Raw genomic sequence first — 9,844 nt, 5'->3', positions numbered from 1 at the left:
TCTCAGAGGTGAAATCACTGAACAAGCATAATTACTCATCCTTCCATTCACTTTCGATGCTGGTTTACTGACTCTACACAATTCCTTTCTCTTTCACTCCTCTCCCTCCCTCACCCTCCCACCCCCATTTTGCTTTCCAATTTGTTTTAAACCAGAGACTTAAGGATAAAATATAAAATTGAGATCTAGAAGTTCAGTTTTAATGCAGGATCTAGTTACAATGTAGCTGTAAAGTGCTGCCTTGTCTTTGCCCCCTGCTCAAAATAAAGCTGTTACCTTTCTAGCCCTGTCCGCCATGGTGCTTAGCAACCAGGGATGCATGGTCTCAGACATGTTTACCAAGTAAAACACTGACTTGAGGGGCGCCTGGGTGGCTCAGTCATTAAGCGTCTGCCTTCGGCTCAGGTCATGATCCCAGGGTCCTGGGATCGAGCCCCGCATCGGGCTCCCTGCTCTGCAGGAAGCCTGCTTCTCCCTCTCCCACTCCCCCTGCTTGTATTCCCTCTCTCGCTGTGTCGCTCTCTGTCAAATAAATAAATAAAATCTTTAAAAAAAAAAATAGAAGTTCAGTTTTATTAATGTTGACATACAACCCAGTCAAGGTTATGTGCTTCAACTGACTCATAAGGGGTGAGAAACACATTGAGTGTGAACAGAAAAGGTAGAAAGATCACATAAGATGTTGTGTTTGTTTTTTTTTTTTTGTAATACAGTATATCAATATTCAATAAATATCACTTCAATTCTGAAGCCCTCTTCCCTCAAGGGAAAAACAAACAAACAAACAAACCCTGACCATTTGAAAAAAAAAAGGTATAGAGATGATTTCAGGGATCATTCTGATATAACCCAGGTGGTGTGTAACAATGTCTGATCTCAATTTTTGGACTTTGCATCACTCTTTATAATGGGAGAAACATAGTCATGAGGATATACTTTTTCCATGTGCATGTTATTACAATCGTAGTTTATACACCCATGATCAAGGTAAGCATAAACTGTAATATCATTTTAAATAAAAGTGAATAGTACAGACTTCTAGAACTGTCTCCTGACAGTTGTCTTCTTTGTAAAAAAAAATCCCAATATATTTTTGGCTCATTGAGACTAGAGCAACATTGGAACAACTGTGTGAGCCATTTCTATGATTAAACATTATCTACTGTTCTCAGTTAATTGATTAAAATAATAACAGCTATCAGGAATCCCCTGCACACTGTCCAAGTTTCTGGCTTATTCCAGGAGATGATTTATTTTTTAAATAATTATTTGGAAGGTAGGCAGAAGATAAATCTTAACAGATTATTTCAAAGTCATAAAGTTATTTATAAATTATTCTTATCATACGCAGGGACATTTTAGTCAGGCAGAAATCAGCTTGTTTTATCTTCTGGATGAATAATTCTGTTGCCAGAAACTCATATGATGATAGGATTTTCAAACAATGATACATTTAAAGAAACAATAAGGACAAAGTAATACTTCCTGAATCTATATGCATCCTATATAATTATGCATTTAAAGGCTTGAAAATCTGTAGGGAGAGAAATACTACATATGTATATTCTAGAGGTATGGTGTTTTATACCACCCTTTAATGTGTTAACCACTACAGTCCCAAGAAATAAGTTTTAAATGGACTCTTAGGCCTAGTTTGATCATTGAGAATCACAATACTAACGACTGAAGAGCACTAAATTTCAGGACAGTGAGGTCCGATTCAGATCATGGTTGTTTGCTCCAACCCCATCCAGTTGTAACTATTTTAAATAACTTTACCAAATTAAATGTAACAAATAAACCTATAATACTCTTAGAAGAAAACAAAGGGGTAAATCTTTATGACTTTGGATTTGGCAGAGGATTCTTAGACATAACACCAAAATCATGAGGAACAATGAAAGAGAGCTTCACTTCATTAAAATGAAAAAAACTATTGTTACTCAAGGGACACCATCAGAAAGTGAAAGTGAAAAAGGAATCCAACCCACAAAATAGGAGAAAATATTTGCAAACATATATCTTACATGGGACATGTATCCATACAATTTAAAGAACCCATTGTGGTGCTAGGTACACCTACATCCAAGTATACTAAGAAAACATTTAATTGAACACATTAAATTCAGTTGAAAAGACCATGGGAATAACTTCTTAGGGTAGCTACAAATCCAATCCCCCACTCGTGGCATTATTTTCAAATTCATATAACTTTTAAGATACACTCCAAAATCAGTTTGGTCTCGACTGCATGTTTCTAAAAGCCTCAGTTTTATTTTAAGCTTAAGCCCTCAGAAACAGCTTCCTGCATCCACAAGGAATGTGCAACAAATCACAAAACCAGATGCAATTTGAATATCTGAAAGTAGAGTAATAGGTAAACAAATAATAGTACATTTCTATAGAAAGATACAAGGTAATTTAAAAATTATTATTGCTATTATGACCACAACACAGAGATATTCTAATATTCTGTCAAAAACAGAGTAAAAGATTATATGTTCACTTTTATTTTAACTATGTAAAGGTTTAGTAAGTGTAACAGCTACTAATTAAGAGCCAGTTCTGTGTTTGAGGATGCACTAGAAGCTTTAAAGATGTTATAAAATTAATCTCTATAAGACATTAAATACCATAAATTTTAAGATGCGCCATCAAATTACTAACAACTCTTAAAGATGGGAGGGAGAAAAAGAAGCAACACGTTACATTTATGCAACAATTATAAAATTAATTTTTACTTTACACGTATAGTTTCTAGTCCAAACATCAAAAACAACATTTTCCAAATTTAGTTATGTTAGCTCCTATTTTTTTTCCCCCCAACTCCTTCTCTGTGGTTATGTCACACATTTGTGTAATGGACTAAATTTTGTCACCTCAAAATTGTCACGTTGAAGCCTTAAACCACCCACCCCTACTCCAGCAACGTGAATGTATTTGGAAATAAAACTTTCAGGAGGTAATTAGGTTAAATGAGGCAATAGGGTGGGACCTTAATCTAATAGGATTAGTGTATTTATAAGAAGAGGAAAAGAAAGATCTCTCGGTGCGCACTTCACAAGGAATGTGAGGGTATAATGACAAGGGGCTGTCCGCAAACTAGGAAGAGAGTTTTTAGAAGAAAGTAAATCAGCTGGCACCTTGATCTTCCACTTCCCAGCCTCTAGAACTGTGAGAAAGAAATTTCTATTGTTTAAGCCATGTAATCTCTGGTGTTTTGTTATGGAAGCCAAAGCAAACTAATATAATTTGTAATAAAGTTATTTGGGGGGTGGTGGTGGCTGGGGAATCAAAGTCTTCATTCAATCCTAGGACCCCTGACATCTGAGTGACTATTTTTATTAAATATGCAGAAATTAAAGTTCACTCTTTGTGATGTATGGTTCTATACATTGAATCAAATCCACAAAATCATGTGATCCCCATCCAATACCATACAGAACAGTTCTTTCATCTTAAAAAGTACGCTGCTCTTTTTCTTTCTTATCAGTTTCGCTTTTCTTAGAATGGTGTGTGTGGAATCACAACAACATATTGCCCTTTGGGCTTGGTTTCTTTGACTTAGTAAAATGCTTTCCAGATTCACCCATGCAGTCATGCAAATCAGTAGTTCAGTCCTTTTTATTGCCCAATAGCATTCTATTGCTGGGATATGGCAGTCTGTTTAGCCATTTTCCTGTTGAAGAACATTTTGGTTGCTTCCAGATTTGGGGGATTATAAATAATGTTGCTATAAAAGTTTGCATATAGGATTTGGTGTGAACATAACTTTTCATGCAAAAACTTAAGGAAAAGGTAACTATACATAAAGAGAGCACTCTAGTTGGCAAATTTGTTTCTTGTGGGGGTATGAGTCAACAGTTCTATACTATAATACATGCATAGTGGGGTTTAACACAAAGTTAATGGATGGTGGATAATGAAACAAGTTTTTCACTGCTAAAGAGTAAGTTATAAATAAGCAAGTTCAGAAGTTTAGAATGAACTCCTATACTACTGAAGTAAAGCTGGAGACAGTACGAACTCATGTTTAGCATAGATAGCTAGATTAGATAGATGATAGATAGATAGATAGATAGATAGATAGATAGATAGATAGATAGATAGATAGATGAACTGGAAAAATGATTACAAATATATAAATTTGAGTTAGTGTGCATACCTTTATGTCCTAGCTCTAAAAGGTCCCACTAAAAAGGCCTAGAAACAGTGAAACCCCAGAAGCCGCAAGCATATCTAGCACTTGGTTTCTTTTTTCTTTTTTTTTTTTTAAGGTTTTATTTATTTATTTGACAGAGAGAGACACAGTGAGAGAGAGCACACAAGCAGGGGGAGAGGCAGAGGGAGAGGGATAAGCAGGCTCCCCACCGAGTAGGGAGCCTGATGTGGGACTCGGGCTCATTCTACGGCTGCAGCAGGGAAAATATATGATGAACCTGAACTATCTTGTAGGGCCAAAAAGCAAGAAAACACCTAAAAACAAAAGGATGGAGACATGCCAAAGAGACAAAAGCAAAATTGAAAGAGTTTTCAACAGTCAAAGTGGAAAAATCTGAAGAAAAAGATAAATTTGGATTATAACTCAAAGTATCAAATGATCAAGGTTAACATCACCAGTTATGCCAGTTTGATACCACGATGTCCCCCCTGATATGACGTGATGAAGAATAATAGTTCATGTCTGTGGTATTCTTCACTAAAACCAATAACCTTCATCTATCCTGAGAACAAAGAACAAACTCAAATTGAGGACAGTCAACAAAATATCTGACCATTATTTTTTAAAACCGTCAAGGTCATGACAATCAAAAAAAAAAAAAAGTGGGAAAATGTTACAGGAGACATAATGAATTATTACAATGTGTTATCTTGTTTCAAGTAAATAAAAAGAAAATTAGTATAAAAACTGGTTAAATACAAATAATGTCTGGAGTTTGGTTAATAATAGCATACAAATGTTGGTTGCTTAATTTTGACAAATGTATTATGGTAAGAGAAACTGGGTGTGAGGTATATAGGAACTTTGCATTATCATTTAAACTTTCTTGTAGATATAAAATTATTTTTGAAATGTTATTAAAGATGCATTTTGATTCCCAGCATTTAAAACTGTGCTAAAATATATATTTTAGGATTTCTCAGAAATTTGGATGTTTATCTCATTTTAGAAAACTGAGGCTCAAGTTTGTGAAATTTGCATGAGGTCAAATAGCTAAAAAATAGAAGAAACAATATTTAATAAGAATCCTTTCATTCTTGAAAGCTAATAATTTATTGCAATGCAAACCAGTTCCTTCCACACACAGAATAAGTTTGTTTTAGGTTTGTGGGTTGTATGCGATTTTCTGTATTATTTAAAAAACTGCTTCATTTAATTGGCATAACAATTTTTCAAATAAAAATAAAAGCTACCATAATGTGTTAATTTTGATGTTTGAGATTTATTATGAGAACAAAGCAGTAGTGTCCTATTCATAAGCAGTCATTTCCCCATCAATATTTAATTGAACAAGTTTATATTCCTTGGAAACCCTCTAACAGCTTTAAAAATAAAAATAAAGTTGTATCTATCAGTATATATAAAAAAATACTTCAAAAGCTGAGCAAACCCAAGTTTATTAATATGTGTAAAATCTATCCCTCAAAGACTCAAAAATATGACAGAGGTGTGACTAGGGGTAAAGAATTCAGTCCAGTTGAATTGTCTGATAGTCATCATTTCGAGACTCGGAAAGAACTTGAAATTTTGCTTTCTCTACTTCTACTGACTGTAATTTCTGCCTTCTTGTTTTTGTTTGGAGTTTATTTACACTTAATGTAATTATTAATATATTTGCGCTTAAGTCTTCTATCTTACTATTTGTTTTCATTTCTCCTATTTTTATTTCTCTGTTCCTCTTTCTTTTATACCATTTCTATTTTATCACCGATATTGAATTCTGGGCTAAAACTCTATTTGTTATGTTTCCGTGACTGTACTAGAAATTACAGTATGCATCTTAGACATACCACGTTCTACCTTCAGATGTTTCACTACTTCATGAATAATGTGAGAACTTTACAAAATATAATTCCATTTCTCTCTCTCCAGTCATTTTGCACTTCTTGACGTGCTTTTTATTTCTACTTATGTTATAAACCCTCATAAGACACTGGTACTGCTTTTTCATGAAACAGATAACACTCATTTAAAGAAATTTAAATATATACAAAAAAACGGTTCTGTATTTTTAACTACATATTTTTGCTTCCTGATGCTCTTCATTTCTTTCTGCAGACCGAGGTTTGCTTCTGGTATCATATTCCTTAAGAATTAAAAAAAAGCTTTTTTCCCCCTTTTTTTTATAGCTCTTATTTCTTGTAATGAAAGACTTATTCTCTCAGATTTTGTAATTCTGGAAATGTATTTATTTCACTTTCAATTCTGAAGTATATTTCCATTGTCTTCAGAAGTCTAAGTTACTAGGTTATTTATTTACACTCAGCACTTTAAAGATGTGTTCTTCCATAATATTCTGGCCTACATATTTTTCTTCCTATGAGAAATTAGTTAACATTCTTATCATTGTTTCCCTAATTGAAATATGTCATTTTTCACTCCCTGGCTGATTTTAGAACTTTATCTTTGGTTTTCAGCAATTTATCAATTCCATGACTAGATTTGTTTGTGTTGATTCTGCGTGATGTTTGTGGAGTCTTATTTTTAATTTTTTCCTATGCATTGATATTTTTCATGAGGATTTTAAACCTTTGGCTATAATATTTTCAGATACTTCTGTTCCCTACCCTTTTCTCTATTTTAGGAGCTTTACTTACATATTTGCTAGAGAGTTTGACATTACTTGACAGCTCTTGAAAATTTTTCATCTTTATGTTTCATTTTGGCTATTTTCTATCAACTTGCCTTGAAGTTCATTGATTGCTATGTACAGACTTTAAGGTGGCACCATGGACCCCTTTTCATGATAGTCACACCTTTGTGTAATTTCCTTCCCTTGAGTAGAAGGGGGGCTTGTGACTTGCTCCTAGCTGATTTGTGTGTGATTACATAAAACTTTAATATCCATTGTACCAGAGTCTGTCTCTTTCCTTCTCCCCTCTCTCCCTATCAGTGATTGCTGGTTTGAAGAAACAAACTGCCATGAATCCCACAGCTGCCAGGAAATAAATTGTGCCTGAGAAACAACAACCTGAGAAAGTATAGAAGCAGATATTTCCTCAGTCAAGTCTCTCACATTTTTATTGCAGCCTTGTGAGACTCTAAGCAGAGAACTCACCTAAACTGTGTTCAGATTCTGACTCACAGAAACTGTGAGAAAACAAATGTGTGTTGTTTTAAGGAGATGACTTTGTGATAAGTGTTACACAGTAGTAGAAAACTAACACACTGAAAAAAAAAACCAACACTGAGAAAACATACACACCATTCTTTTTCTGTTGTGTCTAATATGATGCCAAATTCCTCAACTATTTCATTATATATACAAATTTCATTATATATATATGCACATACGTATATATAAAACTGTATATTCAATATATATATAGTATTAAACTGTATATTATATATATATATATAATATATATATATTATGGCATTCTCCTTTGTATCCTCATCTTCAATGTTCCCATCTGTCCATGCATGTGGTCCACCATTTATCCTGGATCATTTAATTCACTATCATTGTTATTCTGAAATTCCAACATAATCATTCTGATATCTGGCTACCTCTATGTCTACTTTTAATGACTATATACTCTCTTGACTTTGAGTTACACATCCTTTTTTTTTTTTTTTTTTAAGATTTTATTTATTTGACAGAGAGACACACAGAGAGAGAGGGAATACAAGCAGGGGGAGTGGGAGAGGGAGAAGCAGGCTTCCCGCCGAGCAGTGAGCCCGATGTGGGGCTCGATCCCAGGACCGTGGGACCATGACCTGAGCTGAAGGCAGACGCTTAACGACTGAGCCACCCAGGCGCCCCTGAGTTACACATCCTTGTTGTGTGTGTGTGATATGCTTTTTTTATTGTATATCAGACATTAAGGATAATAAGATAGTAGAGATAGAATATTTGGAATTTAACCCCAGTAAAGAGTATAGTCCATTATGTCCCTTTTTCCCTTCAGTCTGCTACTGTAGAAGCTGACTCAATCTAATCTGCATTTGAGATGCACGTAGAGTTTGCGTTAGTTTTAGTTGGGTTCAGTTCACCACTGCCTTCAAATATTTTGAAAGTAGGATTAATACTTCCTTTAGCAAGGCATGGGATATGAGCACTAACAGACTAAATATTACTTCATGTTCTACTTCATAGACGCCAGGTTTCTGAAACAAGAACTCTCTCTCTCTCTCGGCTTTACAGCCCAGATGGAATGGTAGAGAGCTCTTCCTTTTCTCTTCCTGAAACTCACTTTCTGTAGCAGGTAATCTCTTTCTTATGCATTTGCCCAGACTTGGTAGGGATCCTGTAGCATCCCTGGCAAACTTGGTGTCCCTCAGAAGGGTTTCCTTAAGTTCTTCCACCATTTCCTTAACATCCAGGTGGCAGTTGCCTTTCCTCTTGATGAAAGCCCCATGTCTCAGAGGGAAACTGTCAGTTCTCTTTTCCTCCCTCAGACTATGTGCCACTCTTGTGATTCAGTGAAACAATATGGGAAAGAATTGGTGGCTCTTTGCAGGCATAATCCCCAGCTGGGATTCCTAATGATTCTAATTTGTCAAGTAAGCATATATATGGCCATTAAAAGTTTGCTATTTTTCTCCCAACCATTCTCTCTGGTAGCTTCCTCCAACTCCCAACACTCCACCGGAGTTGAAACCATCTATGGATCCCTTCTTTCCTACAAAGTGTTCATCACTTTATATTTAGGTCCTCAGCTCTCTGATTTTTTTTTTAAACTATGATTTGGTAGTTTGCTTATCAGGTTTGCCCTTATGATCATGGTGGAAGCAATGGGCTTTTATATATATAAATATATATATATAAATATATATAAATATATATATAAATATATATAAAATTTATATATAAATATATAAATATAAATAAATTTATATATTTATAAATATAAATATATTAGAACTATTAATGCAGTGCAGGAATTTGAAACTCTGTATATGTGTAGCTAAAATGCTTTCTTTTTAATATCCTGAATTGCTCTCCCCATTTCCTAAATTCACACCACCAGGAAAAAAAAAAGGTGAAGGACTGGGACTTGCCCCACATATTTCATTTGAAACATTAGTAGTTGGATTATTGCTTTTTTTTTCCATTAAACTGAAAAGGATATTAATTGAGATGTCTTATTTAGGAGCATGAAGCCACTTTTAAAATTCTCTTTCATTTCATTTTGCTTTTGAAAAAATAGAATTTTAGTATATAAGAAGTTAAAAAAAAAAAAGAAAGAAAGAAATCAAGAAAGTAAGAAAAACAAGCTTGAGATCATGATAAACCGAAGTCAAGAAAACGGATTTCACTCTAGGAATCAGCAACATTTAATGAGAGTGAAGCAAACAGCAGGGTGTTAGATAAATGAAAGCAGACAGGGGAAAAAAACAACTTCATCAAAGAATATAGAACTGTGATCAAAGAAAATAACCTTATAAAGGAAACAATACTTGATTTTCTGCAGAGTACTTAGAAAGTAGAGAATATAAAAATTTAGTCAAGTTGTAGTAGCAGATCTATATTTTATGAATATGCATCTTACAATAAATATTCACTTTTATTTCCTACAAATTGAAAATGGAGTGGCCAACAAAAACTATGTTGTCACTTCTTATATAAAGCAAGGCCCCCAGAAAAGGAAAAGAAAAGGTAATTTTGTTTTTATTTAT

At 34.2% G+C, this 9,844-nt stretch overlaps 1 non-coding gene across 1 annotated transcript; it reads left to right on the top strand.

Moving 5' to 3' along the window:
• Positions 1-202: 202 nt before the first annotated feature.
• On the top strand, positions 203-333 carry LOC145717727 (small nucleolar RNA SNORA63). Its single transcript, XR_014141124.1, has one exon. It is a non-coding gene; the product is annotated as a small nucleolar RNA SNORA63 (small nucleolar RNA).
• Positions 334-9,844: the final 9,511 nt, after the last annotated feature.

This window comes from Leptonychotes weddellii, chromosome 16 (genome assembly GCF_054177405.1).
Source record: "Leptonychotes weddellii isolate Sample4059 chromosome 16, ASM5417740v2, whole genome shotgun sequence".
Classification (NCBI taxonomy): Eukaryota; Metazoa; Chordata; class Mammalia; order Carnivora; family Phocidae; genus Leptonychotes; species Leptonychotes weddellii.
The sequence above is the reverse complement of the archived record's forward strand: the minus strand, read 5'-3'. Positions and strand labels throughout refer to the sequence as shown.